Source organism: Siphateles boraxobius, unplaced genomic scaffold (assembly GCF_051911475.1).
Source record: "Siphateles boraxobius isolate OS27281-9 unplaced genomic scaffold, OSU_SipBor_1 189, whole genome shotgun sequence".
NCBI lineage: Eukaryota > Metazoa > Chordata > Actinopteri > Cypriniformes > Leuciscidae > Siphateles > Siphateles boraxobius.
This window is the reverse complement of record NW_027508798.1, coordinates 371,654-394,236: the sequence shown is the minus strand read 5'-3', so window position 1 is coordinate 394,236 and position 22,583 is coordinate 371,654. Positions and strand designations below refer to the sequence as shown.

At 41.9% G+C, this 22,583-nt stretch overlaps 1 long non-coding RNA gene and 7 other non-coding genes across 8 annotated transcripts; 5 read left to right on the top strand and 3 right to left on the bottom strand.

Moving 5' to 3' along the window:
* Positions 1–7,462: 7,462 nt before the first annotated feature.
* On the top strand, positions 7,463–7,549 carry trnay-gua (transfer RNA tyrosine (anticodon GUA)). The gene is given in 2 exon segments: positions 7,463–7,499; positions 7,514–7,549. It is a non-coding gene; the product is annotated as a tRNA-Tyr (tRNA).
* Positions 7,550–7,664: 115 nt separating this feature from the next.
* trnae-cuc (transfer RNA glutamic acid (anticodon CUC)) lies at positions 7,665–7,736 on the bottom strand. The gene has a single exon. It is a non-coding gene; the product is annotated as a tRNA-Glu (tRNA).
* A 757-nt stretch (positions 7,737–8,493) lies between these two features.
* On the top strand, positions 8,494–8,565 carry trnae-uuc (transfer RNA glutamic acid (anticodon UUC)). Its single transcript has one exon. It is a non-coding gene; the product is annotated as a tRNA-Glu (tRNA).
* Positions 8,566–8,684: 119 nt separating this feature from the next.
* Positions 8,685–8,771, top strand: trnay-gua (transfer RNA tyrosine (anticodon GUA)). The gene is given in 2 exon segments: positions 8,685–8,721; positions 8,736–8,771. It is a non-coding gene; the product is annotated as a tRNA-Tyr (tRNA).
* A 259-nt stretch (positions 8,772–9,030) lies between these two features.
* trnae-cuc (transfer RNA glutamic acid (anticodon CUC)) lies at positions 9,031–9,102 on the bottom strand. The gene has a single exon. It is a non-coding gene; the product is annotated as a tRNA-Glu (tRNA).
* Positions 9,103–9,858: 756 nt separating this feature from the next.
* trnae-uuc (transfer RNA glutamic acid (anticodon UUC)) lies at positions 9,859–9,930 on the top strand. The gene has a single exon. It is a non-coding gene; the product is annotated as a tRNA-Glu (tRNA).
* Positions 9,931–10,049: 119 nt separating this feature from the next.
* Positions 10,050–10,136, top strand: trnay-gua (transfer RNA tyrosine (anticodon GUA)). The gene is given in 2 exon segments: positions 10,050–10,086; positions 10,101–10,136. It is a non-coding gene; the product is annotated as a tRNA-Tyr (tRNA).
* Positions 10,137–17,038: 6,902 nt separating this feature from the next.
* LOC143741340 (uncharacterized) lies at positions 17,039–18,383 on the bottom strand. Its single transcript, XR_013205017.1, has 3 exons — positions 18,302–18,383; positions 17,631–17,904; positions 17,039–17,258 (listed from the first exon to the last, which is right to left on the bottom strand). It is a non-coding gene; the product is annotated as an uncharacterized LOC143741340 (long non-coding RNA).
* Between the last annotated feature and the right edge of the window lie 4,200 nt (positions 18,384–22,583).

The window sequence follows — 22,583 nt, the reverse complement described above, 5'->3', positions numbered from 1 at the left end:
ACCTCAATGTGACTTTCTGGGGAGGAATCCTTTGTGGCACACACAATGTCATGCAAAGTACACAAATCGTAAAACTGTTGACCAGAAGAGGAACAAAGGTGAAAAGCCAGAAGGCACTTCATTTGAAGCAGAACTTAATCCTGAGCCAGACAGCAGCAGGCCTACTAAAAAAACACGGATGTCAATGCCACAGCCCATCAAACACAGGGAAGAGTGCTTCATTTGTGGAAGAGCACGCACGACCGGGGGGAATAGATCCCTCGTTTTGATTGCCACGTATGACAGACAGAATGCAGTATGGGAAAAAGCAAACAAACTTGAAGATGAAGAGATACTACACACGATTCGTGGTCCTGATGAAAACAAGTGTACTGATATGATTGCTGAGGACTTCCGGTACCACAAGGAATGGCATTTGGTGCATAGCTGCCCTACTGTACTATTGGAGGACCTGAAACCAAGTTGCGCTGCTCCAACATGGAGTTCATTCCAAGCATTTCTCATACCAGATACCATCCCTGCAACTGTGATCAGCTATGGTCCCTTCTTCCCCAAGTCACCAACAAACCCAGATGTGGTTGAACAGTCTGTTCAGTACTGCATGGATGTGTCGAGAAAACAAGGTCAAGAGTATGCCATCATCACATGTGACCAAGCAATATATGACACTGCGTCAAAAGGGGTGTATACGGGAGAATTCAGACAATGAATACGCCCGCTAAATCTGCTGTTTGGCAGGGATCTTTGGAACTTTGTTACGCGTACCTGTAAATGCCCGTAAAGGCCCGAAAACAGGAACTTGTCTGACCACATGCTGTTAGTTGATGGCTTGGCTTTGTAAATGCTAATTTGTGTTGGGACTGGCAGCTCAAGATTGCCCCTATTCCCCTGCCCCCCTCATTAGTATTCAGGAAAGGTGGGCTGATAAGTGCTTTACATTGTGTCAATCTACAACAAAGACTGTAGACCCTGAAAAGCAGTTTGTATCTGGGTGTCCTCTGCTCTTCAAGATGGCTTGCAAAAGATCGCTGGAGTTTTAGGGAGAGCAAGGTAGAGATGTTACTCCTTTACGTCGGGACAATGTGGCTATTTAAACTCCGAGTCCGAACAAAAACAGACTGGTGTATATGGTAAATGCAAGTTTGAAGAGGATATTTGAAAAGCTGGAGACGATGGACAAGAGGTTGGATAAGATGGAGGCTGACATCAATGAGCTCAAAGAGGCAAAAGAGGAGCCTGCTTCAAAGAAATTAAAGAGAGCTGGAAATAATTCTGTTGCGGTAAGTTATTTTCTGACCGTCACAAACATTTGGCGGTGTCCGCTTAACTTCGTGTGCTTTATTTATTAATGTATTTGAATTGAGCCCTCATACTATGTTGGATGTTTACAGGAAGCTGTACGGAGATTGCACAATGGGGAAAACAACATACACAAAAATGACCCACAGACAAGGTATATCTTTAAAACTATTGTTTCATAACAGTCCTTTCTTCTAAATTATATTTTTAATCAACCTTCTTTAATTACTGCTCCACAGTCTATCCTCCCCCCACAACCTCGAGGTCACAACCTATCTTTATAATGGCGTCTCCATGGCTGTGATGGACGTAGATCCTGCTGTTTTTAAAGGTAAGTCACAAGAGAATGTCCCAAGGCTACAACTATTTATCTGTATAGATTAGTTAGTTATAAATAAACACATTCTCCCCCCTCACTATCTTCCTCTCTCTAGCATCCTGAAGACGTATTTTGAAACTGTTAGAAGGGGTTTCAGGATGGCCCAAGATGAGAACAAAGACAAGATGGAGGACAGCAGGATCATTGTGCGCAGGAGACAAAGAAAAAGAAGAGTAAGTGTAAATAAATATAAATCTCAGTAAAAGACTCAGCCTGGGAGAGGCTCCCATCCCAACCAATTTGATATTTTCAGTGGTTTAATTACTTTTTTCCCTCCTATTTTGCAGCTGCTGAGCAGCAGGACTGGCGTTCTCCAGACAGAGGAAGAGGCAGCTATCTGGAAGACTACAACAGTTGACCACATGTCTGAAGAGGAGGATGCTATCTTGGATGGAAAGTCGGTGTGGGTTGTTCGGGCTCCAACCCGCAGATCAGTTTTGTCTGCGCTGTGTGGGGTGCTACAAAAAAGACTGGAAGCAGACCAGAAGTACTTGGGAACTCATCATGCACGAGTTGGTGCAGATCGAGTCGCGGTGGAGACCACAGAAGCTGGCCTGTGAATTATTTTAGTATTACGCATAAAAATATTATTCTATAGTATAATTTGAATATTCTGTTGTTTTTTTATATATAGTATTATTTATATTATAAAGTATTATTTATAGATTGTATTATATATAATTCTATATAGTTTTCTATATATATATATACTGCATTTATATGTTCTATACAATTCCATATTGTATTATTTATATATTGTACTATTTATATATTCTAAAGTATTTATATTATATTGTTTTCTATATATTATAAACAGGCCTTATATATTATATGGGGTTATATATTGTATGACTAATAGTAAAGTGTATTCTGTGCTAATGTATTTTTATTTATAGAATTTTGACTGTGTGTATATATATATGTCATGTGCCCAGTGTCATTTACAAATAATAAAAATAACAAACTCAACTTTGTCTATCTGATTGTCTTGACATTATAACCATGAACACCAATGATAATAAATATTAATAATGAGTAATAATAAACCCAAATGAGGCCATAAACTGGACCAATAGTGTGGGGGTTTAGAGGAGGGACAAAGCATTGAGCAGCCAATCCTATGTAAGACCTCTGACCAATTGAAGGAGGCCACTGCCTTGTGTCCCAAAGGTGTGAAATGCTAATGTTCCCTTGCATTGACCCCGACCGGGGGATTATTCACCATGGTAACTGATGGCCCTTAGTGGCTCCCTGCTGTGCCCCAAACTTGGTACATATCCAGGAGTATTGTGTGACGGGACAGCAAACTCCCGTACACACACGTTTATTTGTGGAGTACACAGGAGTAATCAGGAGTTTTACATGCCCGATTACAGCTCTTTTCACGCAGTGTGAGGTGGTTCTAAGTCTGCAAAAGAAGAACAAAGACAAGTATGCCAAAATTATCTTACGCATGGGTGGCTTCCATATTGCTCAGAATTTCCTTGGAGCCATTGGGCATTTGATGCAGTCCACTGGAATCGAAGACATCATGGTCGAAGCTGATGTATGTCTCCGTGGAACAGCAAACAAAATCATCAGTGGGAAAGACTACTATGCAATGCTGCACGCCCACACTATGGTGTATGCAGCCATGTTTGCCCTACACTGGGAAGCATTTGCCAGATGGTTGGTCGATGAAGAGAAGGACCTGGAGTATATATATCCAGCTACTCCTAGATGCCCTGTCAGAAGAGGATGTATAGAAGGCAACTTCTGTGTGTGCTGATGCAACTGACCAACTGAAAAAGTTGTCATGTTTGATGGCTGAGTTTAATGAAGCACGTACCTCACCTACCACAAAGCTATGGCTAATGTACATGGATATGGTGATGATTCTTAGACGGTTCATCCATGCTGAGCGTGCAGGTCTGTGGGAGGAACACCTGGCTGAAGTGGAAAAGATGTTACCATACCTTATAGCTGCTGGCCACTACAAGTACGTATCCTGCCTTCCCCACTATCTAGAAGCTATGAGAAGCTTGCCTACACTAGCTCCAAACATCTATAGGGAATTCAAGGATGGGAAGTTCACTGTACGTCAAACAGAAGGGCGGTTCAATGGTGTCTGGACAGACATGGCACTTGAAAAAACCTACAATCGTGATGCCAAGACAAAACTCTTCACTGGCATCAGTCAGCAGCCAGCAGCCATGGAGAAATACTTGAAAGCTCTTCCAGTTTTGACAGCTGTGTCAGAGCAGACAAATGCTATGGCACACCTGGATGCGGATGACACCAAACACCACAAGGACAAGGACAGCCAAGGTGCAAATGAGGCAGAAGGAAAATAACGGATGTCATCAACAAACAGATGATCAATCCTTTCACATCTGAAGAACAGGAGCTGATCAACATTTCAACAGGCCACAAAGCCACATCTGCTGACTTGATCTGTGCTTGTGAAAAAGGACTGGAGGCATTGGCTGCAGCAAGAAGAACAGGCAGTGAGAAAGTAGCCCAAATTAAACTTTCAACCTTCGCAGCAAAGCCAAAGAAGTCAATGTCCATGGCATTCAAAGCCAAAAAGGTCTATGAGGAGGAGAGTGCAGTTGTACGTAACCTGTACTTTGTTCAGGACTTAGAGGAAGACAGGAAGGTGGAAGTGTTTGGCCATGAATGGACAAGTTGCCCAGCCTCCCTGTTTGAGCCAGATCCGTCCCTTGACCAAAGTTATGCAATGCGTAAAGGAAACAAGGCAGACTACCTGGCTGCAATCAAGACAGCCCTTGGCAGCTCATGGGGGGAAGTGGACAAACTACCGCCGTCTGACAAGCCTGTTATAATGGTAGTAGATGCCATGGCGTTCATTCAACATTACCAACATCTTGGGAGCCGCACCTTCCATGAACTGCAAGGAAAGTACCTGAGGCAGCTCCTTGGAATCCTACCAGAAAAGTGTGACTGCATCCACTTTGTTGGTGATCGATATGATGTCTCCCCTAATGAAAGTCTGAAAGGGGAGGAACGAGAGAAGAGGATGAAGACCTGCCCCAGCAAAATGAAGGAGTACAAGCCACATGATACTCTCCCTATACCTGAATGGAAAGGCTTCATTCACAATCCAGTGAATAAAGCTAATCTGTTGAACTACATGGGGGAAGCATGGGCAGCTCAGAACAAGTCACTTCCTGCAGGATGCACACTTATTCTTGGTGGAATCTTTTGTGATCCTGGTCGCACTGTACTCTTGTCAGCGGATCGTCAGGTTGAGCTTCCAGAACTTTCCTGTGAGAAACATGAGGAGGCAGATACCAGGATGTTTGCTCACATTGCCTACTCAGTTCAAATTCTGCACCTCAAACGGGCTGTCGTGGTTGCGACTGACACATATGTGATCATGATGTGCATGTACTACATCACACACATGGATGGGCTGCAGGAGCTGTGGGTGAAGACGATGGATAACTTCCTGCCTGTTCATGCCATCACAGAAGCTCTGGCGAGGAAGTATGATGTTGCAGCTTCAGATCTTACATCCCTTCTCCTCAGCACCTACATACTTACTGGATGTGACACAGTGAGCTATCTGTACAGAAGAGGAAAAAGGCGGGCCTACACAACTGCTATTAAACACCTGACAGACCTTCTACCGCTGTGCAGGTACGGTGACCCTGAGGAAAGCCTGGATGTTCAGGAAGAGGTTATAACAGCAGCACGGAAATACATGGTGTCAATCTATGACAGGAGTGACTTTGGTGGTACTCTAGATGCACTGCGAGCCCATCTCTTTGTGAGCATCAAAGGAGACATGCGTTGCCTTCCACCAACTGAAGATGCCTTCCTATTACATCTTCGCCGAGCCCTGCATCAGTTGGCTGTGTGTAAGCGGGCACACATGGTTCAGCCAACCTACCCAGCTGCCTCTGATTTTGGGAGACAACTTGTCAATGGAAAATTGGTGGCAACCATGATGCTGAAAGAGGCAAAACCTTCCGAACTCAAACACCGCAAATACTGCCGCTGCAAGAAAAGCATGTGTGCCCGAGGATGCTCCTGTGCAAGAGCCAATGTGAAGTGTGGCATTGCATGTCTCTGCACCGGGGACCCCAACAGATGTTCAAGGATTGAACTTGCGCTTGAAGACAGGGACACGTAAGTAGGCCACGTGTGTGTGTGTGTGTGTGTTAGAGAGAGAGAAGGGGGGGGGGTGCATCTTTTATCGCGCAGCTGTATAACCCACCCTGCCGGTCTTGTTTGCTGTCTCCTCAGTTGGTGAGGGTGAAGGTCTGTCCCCAGAGCAGTATCTGCAGTGTGCCACCCTCCTGATTATCCCACCTCACAGGGACCTGCACCTAGTTAATTAAATTATGTTAAATTATTTTGTTCTGTTAAAGTTGTAATAGTTGTCATCTGAGGCAATAAAATAATGAAAGTCATTTTGCTGTATTATATTTCTTGTGTGACATATTTCCATAGGGAGAACAGGGTTATGTTGAAATTAAAAAGATGCCTAGGTCATGATGTTTAATAATGTGGACATTAACAACCATGTTAAAGTCATCATGAAATCAAATTTTACCATTCTTATTTTTATATGTAATATTGTAGTGTTTATTATAAAGGATTTATCTGTGCACTTCATTATTTTTTTTTAATTCATGTACCCTTATAATCTTTAATCAAATACGTTACCCTTCCCTCCCCCCTTGAAACGACTTCTCTTCTCTTCTGGTCAAAATCTATTACTAGAGGTCATGACTATCAGCCGCCTCATCTTGGTTCACAGGAGGCTCATATAAATATGGGGTGATTCCTTACGGAAAATTTGGCTGCTCGTCCTCGTTCTCATCGTCGGTTTCCTCAATTAAAAATGCTTCATGGTAGGGTAACGGTGGTGAGTCCGGTGGAGAGAAATCCTCCACAACAGACTGTAAACTGGCATTCAAATCTGCCTCCATTTTGTTAGCAACGCCCAACCTCCAACGATCCAATTAATTCCAGAAGGACGAAATCAAGCCCCACCCTACATTTTTTTTCCAATTTCAGAAGCCGTTTCACTCGGATATACGTCACAATAAGGAAAAAAGGACAATCTCAACTTCCGTTTCATGACGATTTTAAATATCCAGTATGTCTTTCAAAATTTTGAGAGTAGCCTAAAATTCTATTGAGATTCTGAGGCTGTTGATCGCCAACTAGTAGTAAAATCATCACAGATCTATTGATTTTGGTTGGATTTTTATAATTTTTTCTGTGGAATGAGTATACTGTTTGGAGAAAAGAATGGCATATTGACTGATGTCATAACTTAGGGTAAAAGTTGATTGCTAATGAAGTAAAGATGAAAATATTGGAAAAAAGGGAGAAAACGCCTACTTTTTTGCATTAAATTGATGCAAAATAAGTATAAATGTGTTTTAAGAGTTATTTATTCAGTGGATGTTGTCAGCACATGTGTTCTGTGTATCTGGAATGCATTTATTGACAGCCTACCCAATCCACTGAGGATTTAAGGAAAAAAATCATTTTTCACATTTTTCTGATAAAAAATAAAGGGGGCATACACTAAAATGGCCAAATAAAATTTTCGCGATATTTCCGGCAGAGCAGACCCTCCAATTATTGGTTCTTAGGGTCAAAGTTAAACGAAAAAACACAAATAAAAAGTATGGCAGACCATGTCAGGTTCAACCCATTTTATTGAGCTTTTGAGACTTTGGCTCCCCGACTACTGTAGCAGTTTTAGCCAGTGGCGGAGATTCAGCAACCTGATATGTTGAGGTTCTGTCCCCAATCAGTGTGCCTTCGATAGCTGAGCTGGAAGAGCGGAGGACTGTAGGTGGCAAATTGGCAATCCTTAGGTCGCTGGTTCAACTCCGGCTCGAAGGAGTTCTTTTTCACACATAAACATTTCCTTGGCCCTGCTTCTCGACGAAGGCGTCAGCGCTTGAGTTCGTAGTTCCCCATTTTACAATCACGACCGCCGGTGGTGGGCAAAATCTCATTCCCTGACCGGGAATCGAACCCGGGCCGCGGCGGTGAGAGCGCCGAATCCTAACCACTAGACCACCAGGGAAGGTCTGCTAACGACTTGCCCTCAAGCCTGTCTGTGGCCTCTACCAGATTTTGCAGCAAGACCACTAATACTTGTATTTTCCTCCAGGAGAGGAGACGTCACTGACCCTGGCAAACTGACAAACTGTCACAGACTCTGTAAGAATATCCTAACAACACCACAACTTGCCATGAAAACAAAGCAACCGAGATCCCCAACATGTGAGGCCTCCATCTCGAAGGATTTTAACGCAGTTTTTTGCAGACGTCTCTTACCCTGGATCCCAGTTCTTCCGCTGAGAAACTGTCACAGACTCTGTAGGAATATCCTACCAACACCACAAACTTGCCATAAAAACAAAAAATTTGAGATCCCCAACATGTGAGACCTCCATCTCTAAGGTTTTTTTTAGCAGTCTTTTGCAGACGTCTCTGTTATTATTATTATTGGATTGGTTGAGAAATATTAAAAATTGACAGTCCAACAATAGGCTGCTTTGTCAGTAGGATAACGGTTACCATACAATACTATGCTTCTTTTAAAATGCATTGCATGAGTACTGTCACAAGGACCTTGCTTTACGACCAGTTTGTAGTGTCTATTATGCCATCGCAAGAATGGGAGGAAACCGAACCCCCTCGTGAGGCAAATGAGAGCTCCCTCTGATGAGTCTGATGAAATTGAATTCAGTAAACAATCCCTTCGGATCATTCCCATGTTCTTAAAGGGGACGGTCACACACTGAAAGTAAAGTGGTCTGCTGCAGGCAGAAAGAAGATCCCATATGGTCTAGCGGTCAGGATTCCTGGTTTTCACCCAGGCGGCCCGGGTTCGACTCCCGTTATGGGAAGATCGGGTTGTCTTTGCATCACTTAATCGAAACAACCAGCATGTATGGCTGTAGCAGTTTTAGCCGGTGGCGGAGATTCAGCAACCTGATATGTTGAGGTTCTGTCCCGAATCAGTGTGCCTTCGATAGCTCAGCTGGTAGAGCGGAGGACTGTAGGTGGCAAGTTGGCAATCCTTAGGTAGCTGGTTCAACTCCGGCTCGAAGGAGTTCTTTTTCACACATAAACATTTCCTTGGCCCTGCTTCTCGACGAGGGCGTCAGCGCTTGAGTTCGTAGTTCGCCATTTTACAATCACGACCGCCGGTGGTGGGCAAAAGCTTAGGTCGCTGGTTCAACTCCGGCTCGAAGGAGTTCTTTTTCACACATAAACATTTCCTTGGCCCTGCTTCTCGACGAGGGCGTCAGCGCTTGAGTTCGTAGTTCGCCATTTTACAATCACGACCGCCGGTGGTGGGCAAAAGCTAATTCCCTGACCGGGAATCGAACCCGGGCCGCGGCGGTGAGAGCGCCGAATCCTAACCACTAGACCACCAGGGAAGGTCTGCTAACGACCTGCCCTCAAGCCTCGCTGTGGCCTCTACTAGATTTTGCAGCAAGACCACTAATACTTGTATTTTCCTCCAGGAGAGGAGACGTCACTGACCCTGGCAAACTGACAAACTGTCACAGACTCTGTAAGAATATCCTAACACCACCACAACTTGCCATGAAAACAAAGCAACCGAGATCCCCAACATGTGAGGCCTCCATCTCGAAGGATTTTAACGCAGTTTTTGCAGACGTCTCTTACCCTGGATGCCGGTTCTTCCGCTGAGAAACTGTCACAGACTCTGTAGGAATATCCTAACAACACCACAAACTTGCCATAAAAACAAAAAATTTGAGATCCCCAACATGTGAGACCTCCATCTCTAAGGTTTTTTTTTGCAGTTTTTTGCAGACGTCTCTGTTATTATTATTATTGGATTGGTTGAGAAATATTAAAATTTGACAGTCCAACAATAGGCTGCTTTGTCAGTAGGATAACGGTTACCATACAATACTATGCTTCTTTTAAAATGCATTGCATGAATACTGTCACAAGGACCTTGCTTTACGACCAGTTTGTAGTGTCTATTATGCCAATGCAAGAATGGGAGGAAACTGAACCCCCTCGTGAGGCAAATGAGAGCTCCCTCTGATGAGCCTGATGAAATTGAATTCAGTAAACAATCCCTTCGGATCATTCCCATGTTCTTAAAGCGGACGGTCACACACTAAAAGTAAAATGGTCTGCTCAAGGCAGAAGGAAGATCCCATATGGTCTAGCGGTCAGGATTCCTGGTTTTCACCCAGGCGGCCCGGGTTCGACTCCTGGTATGGGAAGATCGGGTTGTCTTTGCATCACTTAATCGAAACAACCAGCATGTATGTCTGTAGCAGTTTTAGCCGGTGGCGGAGATTCAGCAACCTGATATGTTGAGGTTCTGTCCCCAATGAGTGTGCCTTCGATAGCTCAGCTGGAAGAGCGGAGGACTGTAGGTGGCAAGTTGGCAATCCTTAGGTCGCTGGTTCAACTCCGGCTCGAAGGAGTTCTTTTTCACACATAAACATTTCCTTGGCCCTGCTTCTCGACGAGGGCGTCAGCGCTTGAGTTCGTAGTTCGCCATTTTACAATCACGACCGCCGGTGGTGGGCAAAAGCTTAGGTCGCTGGTTCAACTCCGGCTCGAAGGAGTTCTTTTTCACACATAAACATTTCCTTGGCCCTGCTTCTTCGACGAGGGCGTCAGCGCTTGAGTTCGTAGTTCGCCATTTTACAATCACGACCGCCGGTGGTGGGCAAAAGCTTAGGTCGCTGGTTCAACTCCGGCTCGAAGGAGTTCTTTTTCACACATAAACATTTCCTTGGCCCTGCTTCTCGACGAGGGCGTCAGCGCTTGAGTTTGTAGTTCGCCATTTTACAATCACGACCGCCAGTGGTGGGCAAAAGCTCATTCCCTGGATTATATAACAACACTGATATTGTCATCAAACCTGCTGATAAGGGCAACGCGACGGTCATCTTAGACAGAGCACAATATGTGGGTGAGGGATTGAGACAGCTGTCTGTCACAGAGCATTATCGTCCACTTGAGGGACTAATCTACATGGAAACGGCGAAGGAAATAGAGGTTATTCTGGAAGATATGCTAGACAAAAAAATCATTAACGCCAAACAAAAAGAGTACCTCACTAGTGATGGACCGCCACGTCCTAGACGATTGTGACTCCTTCCAAAAATCCATAAGGATCCGGAGAAGTGGAGTGTACCTTTTGAGGTCCCACCCGGCCGACCTATTGTATCAGATTGCAATAGTGAGACGTATTTCACGGCCGAATATGTGGAACATTTTCTGAATCCTCTTTCCACATGACACCCCAGTTACCTGAAGGATACATATCATTTTATCTCTAAGATTAGCAAGCTTCACATTCCAGAAAACTCATTCCTATTTACTATCGATATTGATAGTTTATATACAAACATTGACACCACAATTGGCCTACAGGCAATAAAAAAATGTATGTTAAAATACCCTGACCCTCACAGACCTGATGAACATATTCTTAAATTCCTAGAGATCAATTTGACCCGGAACGATTTTGAGTTCGATTCTAAATTTTATTTACAGGTCAAGGGCACGGCCATGGGCAAGAAGTTTGCCCCGTCGTATACGAACATTTTCATGGCAGATTGGGAGCAAACGGCTCTTGAAACTTCTGCCAGGAAACCATTCGCATATGACCGTTTTCTAGATGATATTTGGGGTGTCTGGACTCATTCTATGGATGACTTTCTTGCCTTTGTCACTCACCTTAATACTCACCAGGAGTCCATTGGTGTTAAATACAGTGTGGACAGGTCAGAGGTAAACTTCCTTGATGTAGTCTCGTACAAAGGACCCAAATTTGCTGAAACGGGACAATTAGATTTTAGGGTCTACTTTAAGGAAACCGACACCCATTCACTATTACACAAGAGTAGCTTTCACCCAAATCATACCTTTAAAGGCATTGTTAAGTCGCAACTCTTGAGATTTAAGAGAATCTGCTCACAGCCCTCGTCCTTGCTTGAGGCCACTGGTACTCTGTTCCAAGCCCTCCGGAAACGAGGTTACTCCAGATCCTTCCTGAGGAACATATTAAAAACATATGACAAACCCAAGAGTCAACCGGCGACTGATGTTCAAAACAGTCATAAAATTATTCCACTCACGGCCCTCTACTCTAAACAAAGCGTTGCTCTTAATTTGGCCATTAGGAAAACTTTTTAAAGTTTTTGACACACACAAAGTTTTTGCAACACCACAGGCCTATAGCGGCCTACAAACGCAATAGGAATCTGAAGGATATCCTCGTTCATAGCAAATTGCGCGTACCCACTTCAGTGGGACGGGTCGGTCATTGCAAATACTTTGTGCCATCTAGATGGGTTATGAGTAGATTCAATAAAAAAATCTTTAAAATTCCTCGACCTTTGACCCACGAAACCACCAACTGTGTTTACCTGGCGTTTTGTTCCAGATGTCGCAGGCAGTACGTGGGCCAGACCAAAAACAAGCTCAGAACCAGAGCCTATCAGCATGCACACAATATCGTCCATAAACTATGTAAAGACTCTGGGGCGGATCTAATCCGTGGGGAATTTGCATATCATAATTAATAATTGGTAATTAATAATTATTCATACATGTTTGGATTAGATCAGTCTTACATGTTAATAAAACTCCCGATAAGGGATGATATGTCATTTTACCTGCATGCATGCCTGTGTATCCTTGCACTTAACCACAAGTTGATTGCAATTACCTGCACGGACCACGTCTTACAAAACAGGCTAAATTAATTAGCTCAATTGTCAGACTAATATTTGTGGGAATCCACAATATCATCTTACTTTATAGGATTTCAGGAAAAGCAATTCTGTGGGCACAAGAATTGGGTTTCCTGCCCTATAAACACATACTCTTTAAAGTATCTTTAATTTGTAAGCTTGTTGCTATAAGATCTTTTGGCACTTAAGGGACTTAAATGAGCAAAAAGGCAGTACATCAATCAGATGAATATAATGAATTTAATAAGGCAGAACTACTTATGTATTTACTACGGTTACATGGGATATATGTATTTACAAACATAATAAACAACAATACACGTTATGAACGAGAAATGCATAGAGTGTGGACAATGGAAACACGTGTGAGAGGGGAAGGGACAGAGAGAGAGAGAGAGAGAGAGCATTGGCAACATTCCCCTGACAGTCCCCTGCCTGTGACAACACGAAAACATCATCTTAATGCTTCTTAGAAATCACGCGGAGTTAACGTCACATCTTCGCATGGCTGGTGAAGACGCGTGTGTGCGTCTCTCGCCACGTGGTCACGTGCGCGTGTTTCTCCTTCAAAACGAGCGCGCGCTCGTTTAAAGGTCCCTTGTAGATGGGTTTGCTGAAGAGATATGTCACGCGGTGTTCTTTTCACTCGTCGATTGGAATTAAACACGGAGACTTATCTAAGACTGAAAAACACAAACTAAACTAGAAACAAATAAAAGAAAGGCGAAGAGCTCGCCCGGAGGCGAGACCTTACATTTTGACAGTCAAAGTAACAGAGCGCGAGCGGAGGGGGGAAGCGTCATTTATCACCTTGGAGAAATCCGGCCTCTTCCTGTTGACTTGGCCAATTAGAGGGTTGGAATTTCGAAGGCGGGACTTTGGTTTTTATTGCTCTTTGTCTAAGAGAGAGACATTTGAAACCGACGAAATTAGGGTGTTTAAGAGCAGAATCTTCACAATCCTTATAATACTAATGTGTCACAAGTTTAGCAAAATGTAATGTCAATTAACAAATGGGGAATGAAGATTGGAGTTTATCAAGACCAAACTTGCCACAAATGGATTTGGTTAAACATTAGTTGGCCAAGTTTAAAACATTATCGCATTAGAGTTGTCGAGAAACATAGACCAAACCACAAAAAGGCAACTCATGAAATAGGGAACTTAGATACATTGTTCATACAATTCTCAAGTGGATATATAATAGCATATACTGTATATATATGAATACAGGATTCATTTCTCCTCCTTGGTTAGAATTCAGAGAGGGTGGCAGTTCTGTGAACATTCCTTTGGGTCGTAAACGCCGTTATCTAAGAACAGCAGTGATGTTAGTTTTGGTCTCTTTTCACTCCAAAGATGGAAAACATAGTAAACTATATTTTACTGGATATTACTGTACGTATTCTGATTGATCACACCGAAAGCATTCTGGAGGTGTCCAGAACTATGTGTACAAGTTATGGGAATAGACAGTTATATTTAAAATGCATAATGAAGGTATTTATAATTCACTTTAAGCTACGATAAAATCATAGTCATTCCAATGTGACATGGGCAAATGGACACACATAAAAACACATTGAATATATCTGGTTGAATGTCTTTTAAAGAAAAGAAGTTTCTTTTCGCTTTGGAATCCACTTCCTTTGGGACATTCCGATCAGTCATAAAATGTCTTGTAATCGGACACCACGCTCTGTCCTGAGTGTGGTTTTCATTGGTGGGGGAATGTGTGTGCGTGTGTGTGTTTGTGTGTGTGTGTTTGGGTTAATTTACATTCAGAGATTTTTGGTCTTTAGCCGGATGTATTTTGTTATTCAGATTCACCCACTTAGCCCAGTCCCTACAACTGGATAAGAGAAGACGTCTGGTTCAGCACTTCCTGGCTCACGGCTTACCTGCTTTCAGGATCACCTATCTCCAGACGAATCCTACATGGTCCCTGAGGGAAAGACTCCGAGCAGAAAGTGTATGGATCAAACGTCTGGACACAGTATTTCCCAGAGGCCTAAATGAGGCCTAAAACCCTTCGGGATTAATGTTAGAGCCTGATAAAATCACTCTACGGCTACTCACACTTCTTCCCTAAAACCTACCCGTCTATAACCCTCTTGCAATTAGACCTGATTCTATAACACACCCTAAATTTATATAGCCCTAACCCTTCTCCACTAAAACCTACCCACTTACCTGGAGTCCTGGACAGCCCTCTGCGGGGCACCCCGACTTCTCACAGCCCGATTCAGACCTAGGAGAACAGGGAGAAAAATACAAAATTAGAAATTATTACACACATATTTTTACTCAACAAAAATACAAGATTAGAAGTTACACACTATCTGTACACCACTTACCTGGATCCTGGGCCCGGTTTACACTTAGTCGTGTAGCCCGACCTGTTGAAAGTCCTCTTCGACTCAGAGCTGGGAGAAAAGGGAGAAAAAAACAGGTTATAAATGGAGGCATCGGGGCATTGCATTGTCTACGAGCTTGGGCCTGGGGTGACCTTTAGTGGTCAGCAGAAGGTAGGCCAATGCACAGCCATTTCTGGAGCCTTAGGGCTTCAGATCTTGGAATTTCAATTTCCTAACCCTAACCCTCGCCTGCCTCAGAGGGTGCGTTAAATTGGATATGAGCCCATTATAGTAGAGCTACTCCTCTAACATAATCCACATTTTGAGCAATTATTACTGTGGAATTATTTTTTTATGAAGCTTTGAACTTGACACATTACACAATGCACAATGAGCCGTCTATTGCATTTCCTGCCCATTGCGTGGCGCTGTTTCTCGCCTGCCTCAGAGGGTGCGTTAAATTGGACATGAGCCCATTATAGTAGAGCTACTCCTCTAACGAAACCCACATTTTGAGTAATTATTACTGTGAATATTTTTTTTATGAAGCTTTGAACTTGGCACATTACACAATGAGTGTAGTTGGACATAGTGGTGTATTAGAGGTAAAAAAAAATGATATACATACTGTTCGGTTTCTCGCACAAACCAATCGTTTCATGTCTTAGGACATCAATGTGTCGTCACGAGCCGCAGGGTTTAATTTGGATTTGTCTGTGCATGTTTTTTTTACTCTTATAGATTGAGTTCCCATTGCCGTGCATTATACAACTGACAGACTGCAACGGTTGGAGTTAAAAATCATCATTTGTGTTCTACTGAAGAAACAGTCACCTATATCTGATGCCCTTGGGGGCAAGCAGATAAACATCACATTTAATTTTTGGGTGAACTATCCCTTTAAATCTATTCTTCAAACAATGTAAACAATAATTATTAGATTGTAAAACAATGTTTGTTTCTGTTCTAAAAGAGCATGGCGCTGCTCGAAGAACTCTTATGCTTCAGCAGCTCCGTGAGGGCCTCCATCTTTACAATCTAGTGGACAAAGAACAAAGAAGTGTGCCGTGGCCTCTTTGTTTTTGAAGGTGGCAATGATCAGGTAAGGTGCATAGCTTTTGTAAAAATCGTTAGAGCAGTGGTTCTCAACTCAAGTCCTGAGGAACCACTGATTTGGGCTGTTTCTCCCAAAACCATTGTTAGCCTAAGTTGATGGGAGAACCATTGTCACCAGTGAAGCTATGATCAACTTAGGGTTATAATGCTTTTGGGATGTCTTTTTTTTTTTTACGCACCCGATTCAGATCTTGTAAGAGACCTGATTCAGATTGTAAAGTTGGAGCTTGTTATGAGACAGCTCCATGAACTAAACAGTTTGTGTCAGATAAAAGAGACATACAGAATGTGCAGAGCAGTGGGTCCCCAGAACTGGAATTGAGAACCACTGTGTTAGAGAAACTCTTTTTTGAACTCCTATTTTTTGAATACTGCATACAGAATTTTTTTTAGATGATATTTGGCTTTTTATTTTCTCTCTGGAATGTTTTTCGAGGTGGACTATGATTACATTGTGTCACATCTTGACCCACAAATGAGTGAGAGTGGCACTCTAAAGCACAGCAAAGAAATGCAAATCTTGTATAACTTCCAGGATTTTTTAAAGGAACTTGAAGGTAAGTTTGTTGTTACTCAAGTGTTAAGGCAATGTCTATTTTTAGATACTTCAAATACATGTATGTTTACTGCCCTAGATGGAGATTCTGAGGATGAGGAGGCACTTTCTGTGTCAAAAGTAATGCAGTGGCTGTCTGGTCAAGCACATAGACATCTGCTCCTTTCAGAGAGACAAGCTTTTAAAATCACGGTTCTATTTGACCACACATGCATGGAACGTATGCCAGACCACAGAATGTGCTACCCTGTGGTCAGTGTATGCACCCAGACAATCACATTTCCCACTGCACATTTAACAAGTTTAAATGAATTTAAAGAAAATATGAAAATTGCAGTGCAACAGGGAGCTTGCTTTTACAGGTTTTAGAACAGATTTGTTACTGCACTCTTACATCCTTTTAATTGTTTAATTTCACCTCTTTAAAAAAACGCACACACTACTTTATCATTTATCAAAAGAGTGGCTAACAAAGTTTTAAATTTGCACAACATTGTTATGAAGTTAGTTTTCCCAAAACGTTGTTACATGTGATGTTCTTGTGAATTACATTTCTGATGTAACTACATATGTTTTTGTGAGTTTTTTTATTATGTTAGAAGTCAAATGTTAGTAAAGCACAATCTTTGAATAATATCAAGTGACTGGACATAGAGCTCTCGATAGTTCAGTGATGATGGCAGGAGATCAATTAATCCCTGCAGAACAGCTAGGCTCTGTTCAGATAAAGGGCAGTGGATCTCTGGAACCACCACACCATCTTCTGGGTCAGTATCAGACGTTTGCTGTTGACACAGTTGCTCGATTATCTGCAAAATCAAAGAAACATTAAGTAGGTCAAAATGCCAACTGTTCTGAAATATTGTCAATGACTTGTATCCACGTTGTTACAAACTCATGTAACTTTGTTCATGTTCAGATCTATTATTAAAATGCACTTTAAATTATACAAATCAAAAGTGGTCAAGTAAGGCACATTTACAAAGGGGTCTGCTAACATGCTCCTAAGGAGCTATTATTGTAACAAAGACATTAGGCAAAATGTGAAAAATAGCTAAATATTACGCCAAAAACTTTAAGATCCAGAAATAATTCACAGGTTTTTAATTAAATAAGGGTGAGGACATTAAGAAATCTATAGGTTAAATACAGATAGCATTAAATAGATGATTAAAGAATACCTCTACATCTGGATCAGCTACTGGAGTCTGCAGCATTCCGATGTGCCAAAGCTGATCTGGTGTAAGATTTGCTTCTGTTCTGATTGGGTGGTTGTTCCAGCTCCCAGTGAAGCACTTCAGGTCCAGTTTCAGGCGTGGAAGAATTGTGTAGTCCACACAAAAGAGGTGTAGATGATTTGACAGATCAAGCACTCCATCTTCTACAATTGCATGCAGGATTTTGTAGTATTTTGATGTGACGGCTGACCACACATCACGCCACAGGCGCTCAATTCTTTAAAAACAACAACAACAGACCTATGTTCAGTAGGCCTACTAAACAAAATATTATCTTATGTTTTTTTACTTATCTCAGAATTTGATTTTCTGCTATAGCTTCATGAGAGATTGCAACACAGACTTGAAAACCTCCGTGTGCGATTGTAAAGGAAGCCTGAGGAAACTGAAACTGTCACATGACTCCTATCTGATCCCTGATTGGTGGAATTGATAGTGTTACAACTAGCCCCGTGTTACAACCGTCCCCGGTCTCCCCTATGCCTACAGAACAGCAAACAGACTGAGGGGTATTGTAATGCCACACATTAACATGCCTAATAACGATGTCATCAAGTCAGGCAAGTGATTTTTTGGGGCCCCACCAGAAATAAACAACAAAACAGAATTTGCACCTTTGATTGTGAACACTTTTTCCGACAATGAAGCTACCTCGACCAGTTCCTCGCACTGAGAACGTGCAATATCCCATTTTCAACTCCCTGGTCACCACGTACTCTGGAAAAGATTTAGGGAATATTCATGCAAAGTTAAGTTTCATACTTCAACAAATATTTGCAACTGGACTTTAACGTCATTAGCTTTCAAAAATTATAACACGGTACCCCCAGGATCCTCCAACTTAAATTCAAGGCTTTTTAAGACCTTTTTAATACCATTTCAAATAAAATTCAATGCCAACTTTGTACCCATTCCGAAAGACGTATGAGGGGAAAATGTCAAATCTGTATACATTTTAAACCCTAGAAATAATTATGTACAATTAGGCTACTTGAATTAAATAAAATATTTTACTTAAATTATCAGTCATTTTTAATACACATACACAACAGCGTTGTAGCGCGCACGTGTGTAGGCCAGTGTTAATTTTGGCAGCCATTTTTGATTTAGTCTTCATCTTCACATGAAAATGCTTATTGGTCTTAAATCACATTTGAGTCATTCTGTTTTTTTTTATAGTTTTAGTTGACCGTTACTTTTGGTAGTTATTTTATATGTAGCCTTTAGACAGAAAATGTCAATTATTCTCTCTAGGCCAATTCAATTAAGCTTATGAGAAATGATTGACATTGCAGTCTTTAGCAGTAGCACTTGTGCAGTTCTACATATATCTCCCTTTTCCTAAGTCCCGTGGTTCTCCAGTGTTTTAGAGTGCCGTACCCCTGAACCCCCTCTCTTCCACTTAGACTGCACTCGCACCTTTTCCATTAAGTGACAATATTTGCCCCCTTTGATCAATTTTCCATGTCATTTTTTACCTTTAAAAAAATAATAATGCTTTAAATAAAACAATGTTCATTAAATATGCAATGTTAAAAACATTAAAATCGCCAGTAGGTGGTAACTTGCTATCTTTATGAGTGAGTCTTTGAGTCATTCATTCATTGAATCTCACGATTCGTTCAAAGCCACATATTTCCGAGCAAAATAGAGCAATAAGCCCGACAATGCTGTTTTAAATGTAGTTAATCACTTAATGTTACATTGTTAAATGTTAATGTTTTTTTTACAGTTGTATAAAATCAATGTCACATTTGAAATCGTGTGGATATTCGGGGAACATTGCATTCTTGCTCGTATAATATGATCAATATTAAAAACACTGCTGGATATCAGCCTTCATTTTGATCGCAGATTTAGGCTGCGCTCACATATAGCGTCTAAAAACGCGTAGAAAACGGACGCGCTTGGAAAAAACGAGCGCGTCGCACCGCGACCGCGTCGCTTCCATTATGAGCGCGCATACCGCGTTGCCTACATTTGAAATAACGAACTTGAGCGCACAAAAGACGCGATATGTGAACAGGCCCTTAGTCGCACAAACAGCGCAAGCGGCTCGTGACAGAACACAGGCCGACTGAATGACACTTTAATCAATAAATCTTTTTAACCTATAAAATGTTGAATTCCACCTTGTGGCCACATCCTGTTTTAAGCGCAGCTGCTCTTGACCCATCTGTTTTTGCGTGGCCTTCAGCTTATCTGAAGCAACTGTGCTTCTATGGAAGAACTCAACAGTTGTCTTGACCTTTTGCAATATTGCTTGGACCTCTTTCAGTGCAGCTCTCACAATGAGGTTCAATAAATGTGCAAAACAAGGTACGTGATCCCAGTGGAGGTGGTCTTTCAGGGCTGAAACAATGTTGCTGGCATTGTCTGTGACACAGGCTACAATTTTGTCAACCACACCCCATTCATTTGTAACCCTGGTCAGCTCACTTGCCAGGTAAGCAGCAGTGTGTCTGTCTGTCAAGACAAAGCAGTCCAGGAGATAAGAGGTCATCTGAAAGTCCTCTATGAAATGGCAAGTCACAGCCATGTAACTTGTGGTAGTCACAGAGGTCCAGCAGTCTGTTGTAAGACATACAGCAGATGCACTCTTGATTGTGTCCATGATGTCAGCTCTTAACTTCTCAAACAGCCTAGGCATTACAGTTTTTGTTAGAGTTTTTATGCTATGTAGGCTGTATGATGGGTCCAGAAGATGTGAGTATACCTTAAAGCCCTTATCCTCCACTATAGAAAAGGGCTGAAAGTCACAAGCAATCATTTTGACCAGAGCCTCATCTAGTTTGCTCTGTCTTAACGGATCCATTGGATGCATTATGAAACTACTCATAGATGTTTGCTGCTGTGGCCTCCTTGACCTAACTGCTCCTTGGATGGAGGTGGGTGCTGCTGGTATACTGGATTCTGCAGATGAGGTGCCAGCCAAAGAAGTTGAATATCCAGCATAAGAGGTGCTGGTGGTGGACACAGCTCCAGCTGCTGCAGGGCCACCATCTTCAATCTCTGTTCTAACTTGTGCTAGCAGCACAGTTGGATGTGAGCTTTTCAAGTGTCTTCTCAAATTTGAAGTGCTTCCTCCTTTAGTGGAAAAGTTTTTCTTGCAGATGTTGCATTTTGCCTCAGTGGCCGAAGTTGCAACAAAATGAGTCCAAACATCACTCCTTTTTCTAGAGCTCAACATTGTCCTGATCTGTCTCTTCTCTGCTCCTCACCTTGTGCAAAACAATGGGGGATGGGTGTGAAAGGGTCACTGTCCCCTTGGTGACAGCCTTGAGTGACAGTTGCAATTCAACTCAACCATTGGATAACTCTGTGTGTGTGTGTGTGTGTGTGTGTGTGTGTGTGTGTGTGTGTGTGTGTGTGTGTGTGTGTGTGTGTGTGTGTGTATGTATGTATATATATATATATATATATATATATATATATATGTATATATATATTTATTTATTTATTTATATACACACACACGTTTATATAAATATATATCCTAATAACAACAATAATAATAATAAAAACTAAAAACACATTAACAATAAAAAAAAGAGATGGACAGGGACAATAATAAGATGGACCTTTTTTATTTTTCCAGATGATGTTTATTGTACATATATTTTGATAATTGTAGCCTATATTAATTCCCAACATATAAAACAATGTACATTCAGACGCAGTCAATAATACGAATCTAATGTTTTAATTGATGCGAGAGATACCAGCTGTCACGTGACAAAAGAACGAAGGACTCAGACTCGAAAGATGAACTAATCATTTTTGTCTCTGCATAGTGCTATGGGGTTGTGAGTCTGACTTGAAGAACGAACGACTCGAAACCGAAGAGATGAACTAATCATTTCTCTTTCCGGTACTGACAGCATAGTCTCTATGGGACTGACAGGAAGAACGAAAGACTCGGACCCGGCCGAACCCGAGCCAGACGAACTAATCATTTCTCTTTCCGGTACTGACAGCATAGTCTCTAATGGGACTGACAGGAAGAACGAAAGACTCGGACCCGGCCGAACCCGAAGACTCGCGAAAGATGAACTAATCATTTATGACTTCATGTACCTTATGCGATGTTGCGCGCATGCGCGATCAACACAAAATGAATGAATCACTCTCTGAGACAACTCGGGAGTCCCGAGTCATATTAAAGATTCAAATGAAAATGAAAATGAACGAATCGTTCATGAACGACACATCACTAGCGCGCTTCACTTCGGAGAACGCGCTGACACGAAAAGATCGCTCTGCTGTTTGAGAAACAGAAAAGAACATGTTGGTTATTAAATTCATATATAAACATATAGTTTAAGATATATATTATATTAGTATTATATAGAGAGATAGATTTAGACTTCAGTATAGGTATTTGATAGATTAAAGATAGAAAAGTTCTCCTCAAAAAAGAGACTTTTTCAATATTTATTTTTAATTTTTTTATTGCTAGTTTTTTTTTTTTCTTTTTTTTTTTTCCTTTTTCACATACAAGCCTGTCTGAGGAAGGTACAAGACCGAAACGTCGCAAATAGGCTTGTTTACTTAGGCTAGTCCATCTTTTGCCTCACTTTTTTTCAGTATAGTTACAGGACGGATGTCTTTAGAGGCCGTGAGAGACAAAGAAGTGCTCCACGTTATAGATTCAGACTCTCCAGTAATTATCCAGTCATTAATAGACACAATTGTTCACCTTCTAACCCACACGTACGCTTCCGTACAGACGAGCTGGATGAAGAGAGAGGGGGAAAGACAGAGGAAGATCCACACGCAGATATGACCAAAGAGATAGTCGTGACATGCGTGGGCCAACAAGTGTTTATAGATGACCCTGGAGACTCACTGCTTTCTCCAATGATCAGTATAGACTTCTAGCATAAGACTGACCTG